Below are 10,858 nucleotides of genomic sequence, written 5' to 3' on the forward strand. Positions count from 1 at the left end.
CATACTAGTCTTAAACATACTAGAACATGCTAGAGTTGAACATACTACTCTGCTCTTTGGCAATCGAAGCAGAGTCGACTACAATAATTGATACAGTTGTCACTACAGTTGTGTGTCTGGGTAAAGGGTGGGATGACGTGGTGGTTCAGAGGTGATGAGGCCAAAGTCACCTCAGGAGGTTTTTTTTTTTTTTTTTTTTCCAGATGCTGGATCACTGAGACTACCACAAGGGCTACCACAGAGACTACCACACCCAGGGTACTCCTCCGCGTCCTCCTCCTCGTCGTCCTCCTCACGGTATATAGTGGTGTTTTGCTTTTATACCCGATGTTGTTCCGGGTATTTTTTAGGTATTTAAGCGTTTCTTTTGTTTGCATTTGCTAGCATGTATAGTGACATTGGAGGGTTGCGTTGACTGGGGAGCAAGTAGACTCCTTCCCTCCTCGTAACTGAGGCTGAAGTTCTGCCAGCACGACCTATTAAGTGACAGTGACCCAGTTCCCTTGGGGGAAGAAGCAAGTAGTTTATGTTGGCTTTATTACTGATATCGCAGCTGACAGCCGGTCCTGATAGTCCCTGTAGTCCCTGTAGTGATAGTCCACGTTGATAGCCACCGTGACTGTGATGGAACCATCATGGTTGATAGCCCATAGCCCCCCCTCGGTGATAGCCCATAGCCCCCCTCGGTGATAGCCCATAGCCCCCCCTCGGTGATAGCCCATAGCCCCCCCTCGGTGATAGCCCATAGCCCCCTCTCAGTAATAGCCCATAGCCCCCCATCGGTGACAGCCCATAGCCCTTCCTTCGGTGATTGCCCATAGCCCCTCCCTCGGTGATAGCCCATAGCCCCTCGTTCAGTCATAGCCCATAGCATCCCCCATTGTGATAGCCCATAGCCCCTACTATGCACAGCACTACTACAACTGACACACACTGGATACTCACTGTGTCAAACACACATAAGCGTACTACAACTGAATGCTGACGGCCTCTGGAAAAAAAAGAAATCAGCTAAAAAATTTCCTTCATGACTACAACAAACACAAAATACCCATACAAGAAACAAATCACACACAACCAACCCCCCAAATCGGACACTACCCACATGTTCACTTGGACAGACCTGAGGGCCACGGAGCTCCTTACATACATTCATCCGTCAGTCTGCTATAAAGGCACAACACAATCACTTCTCCAGAATGATGCAGCATTAGAAATACAGTCACTCAAAAATTTCAACATCTACATCCCCCCGCTGACACCTCCCATCCAGTACTAGCGAAATGCAACCCCCAGCTCCTCCGCATAATCCAGACACCAAACACTCCCTTTGCTGGGGACTTTAACATTTACAACACTGCCTGGTATGAGCACAGTCAGAACAACCACAGAGGCCTCGACATTGCTTCACTGTTCAACACCATGTCTGTCCTCCCCATCATTATCATTAAAGAAACGCTATCCAAACCTGTGCAATCACACTTCATATATGCAAACTACAAGAAACTAGACTGGACAAAATTCACTGAAGAAACAGAACAACACTTCAGCTCACAACAATTCACCCATCACCAGCACTAACAGGCACATTACAAGGTTCAACATTATATTCATTGCAGACAAACACCACTTCTGACGAGGCAAAAGAAGGTATTGCAACCCAAACTTTACACCGGAGATTGCCTGTCTCATACAGTAGGACAGGGTGGCAGACTTAAACACAACTCACCTCTCCCACACACAAGACACCATCACGAAGCCCTGAGAGCTAAACAATGAGACCAGCAGTGAAATTAATACAAGGAAAATGGAAAACTGGATGGCCTTTGGAACAACACTTAGTCACTGCAAATACACCTCTTGGCTCTACAGAACACTTAACGGCATCACTAAATCACAACCAAGCACTTCCAAAACCCATGACGCCATCACCTCCAACACCCAACGCATCCCGTCCCACAAAGTACTCCCTAACACTCTCGTAAACCAGTACGCAAACATAAGTCACTTAACAACACCATGAACTGAGTCTGGAAACCAACCCTCTCACCATAGGCAGTCCTTTCCACCCAGTCACAGTGTAACTTCCACCACTCTAGAACTGACGCTTATATTAGCCAGAAAACACAGGACTCATCAAACACAGGACAGGTGGCATCAGCAACATACATCTGCAACGTTTTAAGATGATAAGGCAACTTGGTCTTCACAAACATCAGCAGCTACTCATATATACACTGTTGAATCTTCACTATTTGGACACATGGAACAATCATTATACTTAAACCAAACAAAGGCCCGATGCTCCCTTCTTCGTACAGTCCCATAACATTACCTAGCGCACCATCCAAAATAACTGAGCACTTCAGTCTAAAAGTCACTCCTAATGTCCCCCTTTCCTTTCTCCTTCACAACTTGGATTCAGAGCACTGCAATCTACAGACACCTTACTGACTAATCTTACACGTCAAACACTGAATAGACTCCACGACACCTACACAACATTAACCCCTTAACATTAACATTAACCCCTTAACTGCAGGGCGTCACTTTCGTGATGCTCAGGCGCAATGAATCATACCGTGGGGCGTTACTTTTGTGGTTCTGTTATTTTGAATTCTCCCTGGCTTACAAGTGGTGGCTTGTATCATCTATCAGTACTGGCAATGTCCAACACTAGTCAGCTCTCCTAATCCCATCTGTACTCCCATCCATTGTTGACAATTTAGCCATCTTTTCCCCATTCTGGACTCCTCTCCCTACCTCCCCTCCATTACCCTCTCCTCTCGCCTGCCCGGCCGCGCTGCACTAAGCAAATCTTCCCCGGAATTTTCCACTGATTTCGTCCATTGAAATAAGCCCTATGTCCTTTTCTTATACAAAATAATATATACAAAAAGGAAATAAGGTAAGTGATAGTTCCATAGACCTGGAATTGGCTAATTATCACCTGACAACACCTCATGTGCACTCGTTCGCTAATGTACCCCGGTAATTTCCATTTGAAATATGCAGTATAATCTATTCTCGTAATAAAAATATATATATGAAAGGAAGGGAGAAGCCTGAGTGATATTTACATTCACCTGGAACTACTTTTTTTTTTATGTATTGTCGAGATTTCCTACCAATCATTTCATAGCATGTAAATTAGCAGCTGTCACCCTATTGACCTTGTGAACCCTTGCCTGCCCATATACGCTGCTAGAATCAATTCCTTGTCATCTTCTGAGGTGAAACCATGTCGCACTCGCTCCCCGCCATATCCGCCGCTTCTGCTCCCATTGCAAAGGGCCCTGTGACCTCCACCCCTAGAAAAACTTGTGTGGGATGAAGTAAAGGACTTAGTGACTCGGCAGTGGAATGTGAACTGGCAGAATTATCTATGATAATGATGGATAGTGACTTTGATCCTTCGGGTGAATTGTGTGATGAGACTGGGGAGAAAATCATTATGGAAACTCCTAGTACAAGTGCTTCAGTGTCCTAAGTTATACCTAGCTCCAAGGGAAAGGAGCCCTTAGTGCAGCAAGGGAAGGAATTTGGGGAGTGAAAAGGCGGCGGGTTAGCCCCGGAACAATGGCCCCGGATGACCCAGCCCACCATGAGTCCCGAGGTGAATCACCTACCTGCTCCCCCAGCCCCACTTCAGTAATTTCTTCCTCATCTTCAGCGGAATTTTCTCCTGAGTCTTCATCGTCGGAGTCTCCACGAGCATTTACAGTGAAGGCAGGCTGTAGGGGAAGAAGTAAATCCCTGACTCGTCATAAAATTAGAGTAGCAAGTACAGTAAGGGCTGCTAGTGCTACGCGGACACCTAGGGTCAGTGAGAGTGACCTTGAAACAGCCCAATCTGCCTCACAGCCACCCTCCATCCTCATCTACCCTACACCGCCACGACAGGGAATCCTGGACGTCTTTATGTGAACTGAAGGTTCCGATTTCGTCCCTGAACATCTTCATTTTGACGAGAGTTCCTCAGGGATACAGCCTGCTTTCACTCTTGACGAGGATGCAGAGTGTGTGGACTTCCTTTTGGCCTTCCTCAATGACGAGGTCATGCAGCACATATGTGATGAGACAAACAGGTACAAATCACAACGTGCTGCAAGTGGTGCAGGTGCAGCGAAGATATAACAGTGGACCATGCTGAGAGTGCAGGTGCTGTATGTGTTCTTCGCTCTCATGCTTCTCATGCCACATTCAAAGAAGCATGAGTTGGAAGAATACTGGTCCATGGACCCCATACTACTCTCACCCACCTTCAATAAGTATATGGCCAGAGATCGTTTCCGGAACATCATGGGAAACCTGCACTTCGCCAACAACGATGTACCTTCCCAAACCGACCCACTCTGGAAGATTCGGGAGATTCTGAGGAGAATGAAGGATAAGTTTATGTCATTCTTCCACCCCTTTCAGAAGGTTGTCATAGACGAATCCTTGGTTTTGTTCAGAAGACGTCTTAGGTTTGTACAGTGCATTCCAAACAAACTCCATCGCTTTGGAATCAAGTTTTTTGTACTGTGCAACTGTTAGACGGGGTACACTCGCCAGCACTTCCGCGTGTTACAGGGGCTCGCACGTTTTAGGAGATGTGGCACCACTGTGCATCTTTACCTCGAAACAGTCCACGTGTGTGAGATGGAGTAACCTCGATATAGTGGCGCATGAAGTGATCTTTGTAGCTTAATGCTTCGAATCAGAAATTATTAGTTCAGCCCGATTTTTGTTTAATCTCAATGCTCTATGATATAAGGTATACTAAATCTGCCATTATGTAACGCATTTGAACTCCGCAATTTTGTGATGACGTGTCGTTCATATCATATCACTTGACATGGATCCCTGTATCTGGGGTCAGAGAAAGGGGGGAGCTGTAAGCCTCGCACAACACTCTCAGATGAGACCACATCTGCTTAAGTACTCGCAGTAGGAAACGCAGGAACAGAGAACAACGTTCATAATATCTGTAATGCATTGGATAGAAATGAGAAACCTATGTCATATTTAATGTTTAATTATCTTATGTAAAGTGAATATTGTTGTGGTCAATACAATATCTACCTAGATCTATCTATCTATCTATTAACATCCTACTACACCTGATTTGTGTAAGTTATACCCGGAAAGCGATACCCATGTAATTAATAAATGAATGGACACTGATGAGACAGACCTGTGGATGGCAACCATGCTGATCGTGGTTTTAATTATGACTATATTGATTTACCCATGGTTTGCCGTATAACAACCTTGTAATATATGGGTAAGTAATAATATTAACATCACTACCATACGGGATATATTTTAACTTTCTAATGAAAGGTAACGCCCTACAGAAACCTTTTCTTGATTAAATTACCTTGAACCATTTGTAACAAAGGCAAACACAGTTATAACGCATGAAGACTAAATTCTTCATATATTGTAACTAACTACATTAGATTTCTCATTTAGGAGGCATAGACAATCCATTGCCAGATTATTAAGTAGAAGAATACTGCACCTACAGTTTCCCCGATATACTGTACTATGAGTGATGTGTATACACTCAGTAATGTGTCAACCCTCCATCCTTTTCAATCACCTCCCTTAATCGGTCAGGCATGCTGGTAACGAGGCTGCGAATAAGCTCTGGCTTGCCACGGAAAACCTCCCACTGCTCCCTCGTGTGTTGCATCAGCTGCTCCGGAGTTCGCTCTCTGCCGGGCTCCCAACAGCTAACGATGTTGGTCCAAAGATGTTCATTGGGATTGCAATCGCATCCCTTGCTAGGCAACTCCAGAAGCTCCAAATATTCCTGCTGGTTGAACCATTCCCTCACTACCCTGGCTGTATGAATCGGGCAACGATCTTGCACAAAAACTATTGGGCCGGGTGGAAATGGAACATTCCTACTTTGGGGGGAAGGAAGGAAGTTTTGCAGAATATCGGTGTACTTCGCCGTAAACCTTCCTTCAATTCTTATTATGTCACCAACTCAGTGGATTGACATGTAGCCCCAAACATTGCAGCTGACTTGTCCGCTCCGTGCCTCTTCGGAAATGTTGTGACGGTCATATCTGAATACGGATAATAATATACGACGTATTATTATTAATAATTATTAATTATTATTTTTATTATTATTATTATTATTATTATTATTATTATTATTGTTATTATTATTATTATTATTATTATTATTATTATTATTATAATTATTATCTTCACTATTATTACTATTAATATATACACACAAAGGGAATGTTCGAGAACTAAGACCCCAAACATAGGGCCAAAAGGGATGCAAGTCCTATGAAACGTCAAGAATAACTTACAAATTATAGTAGACTATGTTTCACTAGGTGACATAATACCTTTGCGTAATAGATATACATCATAAAGTGTAATCGGTGTTTCACAACAGAGAAGCTTGCAAACATACTGATAATGACCTAATATAAGGATGGGATTCAAACGTACAAATCAGAACAGAAACGTAACAATGAATTCCTGCATAAATATACACCAGCTAGATTTGGGTGATTTGCCCATTTTGCTTACCCCAAAGGGCACTACACCATCTATAATATTAATACTATTTCCCTATGTAGTCATGCCACCGTGTATCAGCGCCAGGTTGGACCCTCTCTCTCTCTCTCTCATCTCAAATGAGTGGCAAATCGAAAAGGTGAGAGTACTACAAAATTTCAGCCATATATTTCATAAAAGTAACATCTACCATTGCCCAAATTGCACTGGAAGCTGGTCAATCCGCAAGGATATCTAGTGCTGGTAAAACATACCTTGTGTTTCGTCTCCACACATGGCGACGTCCATGAATAGGGGAACAAAAAGTTTTCTCATCGGAGAAAACAACCCTCGACCAATAATCAAGGTCTTTGTCTACATTTGCTTCAGCAAACGCTAGTCGACCAGCGCGATGTTGGCCAGTGAAGGTTTCCTTCCGGGCAGGAACTCTGTGATGAAGCCCTGCCTCATGCAGACACCTCCGCACGGTATTACAGACACCTGTAGGTGCAACTGCTCCCGAGTGGCTACTGCAGTTGTCAGTGGGGCTTCTTCGGCTGCCTGTCTAATACTCGCGTCTTGTTCAGCAGTTGTTACTCGGTAATGGGGCTTCCTCTCTGTGATCATAAAAACGATATGCTTCGTATGCAGCTTCCACCAGAAAGACATTTTTCCCACAAAAAACAAAAAGATTACTATTAGGAATACCACTTCTTAGCAACGGCATACTTATTTACTGCAAGTCTGAATCATAGACCAGTCTGCTTGAATGAAACAGACAGGACCTAAATCCTACAATGTGAATGGGATCAGTACTGAATAGAAAATGCAGTTATATGAAGTTCCAGTACGTTAGAGGTCATCACAATGGATAGCTTATCATAATAAATTTCATACTTTCCCACAGAGGATGGATAGGTTAGTTGGACTTCATGCAGGCACCGATCCTTTAATTCATGGATTTCTTAAATCAATATGAAACAAGGCGAGATAAAATACCTTATATGAACACATTATTTTAATCGTATTATATAATGTTAATACGTAGCTGTTAATGGTATTCAGTTAATAAATTAAAATAAGCACTTAGACATTCATAGGCGAAATTACCCGCGTTCCTCAGGTCTCCAGATTCATTCCACCTTCTGATCCATTTCGCTACTGTAGTAGGGGAAAGTCCAAGGAGGCTGGCGATATCCTGAACTCTGTGGCCGGCATCCCGTAGGCCGATGATACTCCCGCGTTGAATAATGAGGTTCTGCTGTCTGTTCGTGATGCAATGCTGGCTAGAATGGATATACTAGCTTCACGGGGAATGTCACAATGTGAAGAAAACTCGTCCCTTCAGTCATGATTGACAACTGCAATAGCCTGCAGGTCAAACGAGACCAATTTCGAACCTCCTCCAATGCGTTACCGATATTATCATGGTTGTTCTCTGTTCCTGTGTTTCCTACTGCGAGTACTTAAGCAGATGTGGTCTCATCTGAGCGAGTTGTGCGAGGCTTACAGCTCCCCCCTTTCTCTGACCCCAGATACAGGGATCCATGTCAAGTGATATGATATGAACGACACGTCATCACAAAATTGCGGAGTTCAAATGCGTTACATAATGGCAAAGATTTAGTATACCTTATATCATAGAGCTTTGAGATTAAACAAAAATCGGGCTGAACTAATAATTTCTGATTCGAAGCATTAAGCTACAAAGATCACTTCATGCGCCACTATATCGAGGTTACTCCATCTCATAGACGTGGACTGTTTCGAGGTAAAGATGCACAGTGGTGCCACATCTTCTAAAACGTGCGAGCCGCTGTAACACCCGGAAGTGCTGACGAGTGTACATCCTTGACTTCGTCATCTATTCAGCCAGCACTGTCGATCTGGACAAAACACACCGCCTTGGCTTCTCAGGCTGTGTAATGAAAGTGCTGTTTGAAAGGTATTTTGGTGGGAATCATGTGTTGTATACTAACAATTATTATAAAGCACCGAAACTTGCTAAATATCTTTTAGAGCACGGCATCGTCTCCTGTGGCATTGTGAAGAGCAATCGTGCTCAGTTCCCCAAATTCCCAGAGGCAGGAAACTCGCAGTGAGGAGACGTGCACTTACACAAGTCTGAGAAGATGCTGGCAATACAGTGGCATGACAAGAGGGTCGTGCACGTGCTCACCACCGTACACAAGGGGGAAATGAAAGACAGTGGGAAGGTCGACCATAGGACAGGCGAACCTGTGAGGAAACCTGGTGCTGTAATAGACTATAATATCAACATGCTGCTGGTGGACATGTCCGACATGATGATTGGAGAGATCGACTGCCTCAGGAAAAACACTAGGTGGTACAGGAAATTTTTTCTGCATCTCATAGACATGATGATGCTGAACGCCTTCATCCTGTACAAGATGAAGGTAAAGCCACCCAAGTCCTTCTCCCTGAGGTTGTTCGCCAGGATTTGTGTTCAGCAGGTGCTTGAGAGATATGGTAGGGTGACAGCAGCAACTCAGAGGCGCCATGCAGTAAGACTTCCCAACAGACTTGAGCAGAGGGCAAATTCGTGCAACATCCAAGAGGACAGCTGCGATCCACAGGTGCCAGGTGTGTGCACTTACGCACACCTGAGCACAAATGCACCTCTTTACAGTGTGCTGAGTGCCAGGTTCCCCTCTGCACTACCTGCTTCTTTGATTACCACAGCCTGAAGCAGTTCTAAAAGTGCAAGTGGAAAATGTAAATAATATGTAAATAATGTGTAAATAGCAAGTCAAAGCAATGGATGTAAATATGATGGAACAGTGTAATATAGTTTTATAAGTTACTGCAAGTGACAGTGCATTACATGGTGTAAGTAAAATAGAAGTGTAAATATTGAAAATACAATAGAAAATGTAAATAGAAATGTAAATAATTAGTAATAAAAGAATATGAGTACAGATACTTGAAGTTATGACAGTGAAAGTGAAACCGTGGCTCTCTACGTATTTTACTGAAAGAGAAATTGAATGCCTACAGTGACAATAAACTACTATTACTGAAGGAAACTTATGGATAAAGACTGAAGATATATATAAGTGTTATATAGTAATATGAAAATAAAGTGTGAGTGTTTTTATGAATAATAAATGACAGAATACCAGCGGCGAACGAGCGCAAGTGGGAAGGTCATACTCATTCGTAATTTTCATTGCTTTCAGTGTTTTTTTTTTTTTTTTTTTAGTATGGATTCCAAACTATTTGAAAATCATAGAATAGCGTTTCTAGTGATAATATCAGGCTGTGGTAATCATATTACGAGTTGTCGGAGAGTGTAAAGTGGAGACTTCGTTACCCAACTTCAAAGGTCTCCACAAGTCCTACGTTACTCGACGAAGGCTCAACAAACATTCCAGGAGAAAGCCGATGTGCCATATGCATATATAATTTTAATAGTGTAGGACTAATAACTGATATTTGACAAATATTTTTAGAGAGTCTGTTGGAGGGCGAATATCTCCGCGGGACACGCAAGTCTAGTGAAAACAACCCCGCGGTTTTGGCGTTAATAAAGCCTTCGATGCCATCCCCAGCGCAAACTAATCACCAAGGTGTACAACACAGATCTGGAGAAAACAAAACACTGGCCCACCAACTAGTTATCTGGTGAACAAATTCATATATTCCAGGACCAATCATCAAGAACACAAAATTTCCCTGACAGAGTTCCACAGGGCTCCGTGCTCTGACCCACAGTCTTCTGCCTATACATGCATGATATTCCCATACCAACTCTGTTATATCAGCACACACACACACACAGACACACACACACACACACACACACACACACACACACATACACACAAAACCATGTTTGCCGTACTCGTCATGTAGATGAAGAAATGAAACTTCGAAAACATGGGCCCCGAGCTGTCGACGCAAAATGTCTCTCAGTATGCCTCCGCCAAACATTGCACACAAACTCGCTATACAGCTTCAATGACAGGGTCCATTGTGGGTTGAAATGAGACTAAAGATAAACTAAATCGACCCTGTATGGCCTTGACCTTTGACTCCTTGACCTTGCTGATGTAATCAGTTCATCGTCCTGTCAAACTATATCTTAACAAAAGTTTGGTTGAAATCCGTCGAGGGGTTCAGGAGAAATCGCACCCACAAGGATAAACTAAGTCAACCCCATATAACCTTGACCTTTGACCCCTTGACCTAGCTGACCTAATCAGTTCACTATCTCCTCACACTGCATCACTTACAAAAGTTTTGTGGAATTTCATTTATGGTTTCAGGAGATATTGAGCTGACAAGAGTGTTAGAAGTGCACAGCACTCATTACCCAATG

This window comes from Coenobita brevimanus, chromosome 51 (genome assembly GCF_032717465.1).
Source record: "Coenobita brevimanus isolate Jiangsu-jjx chromosome 51, ASM3271746v2, whole genome shotgun sequence".
In the NCBI taxonomy this organism is placed as follows: Eukaryota; Metazoa; Arthropoda; class Malacostraca; order Decapoda; family Coenobitidae; genus Coenobita; species Coenobita brevimanus.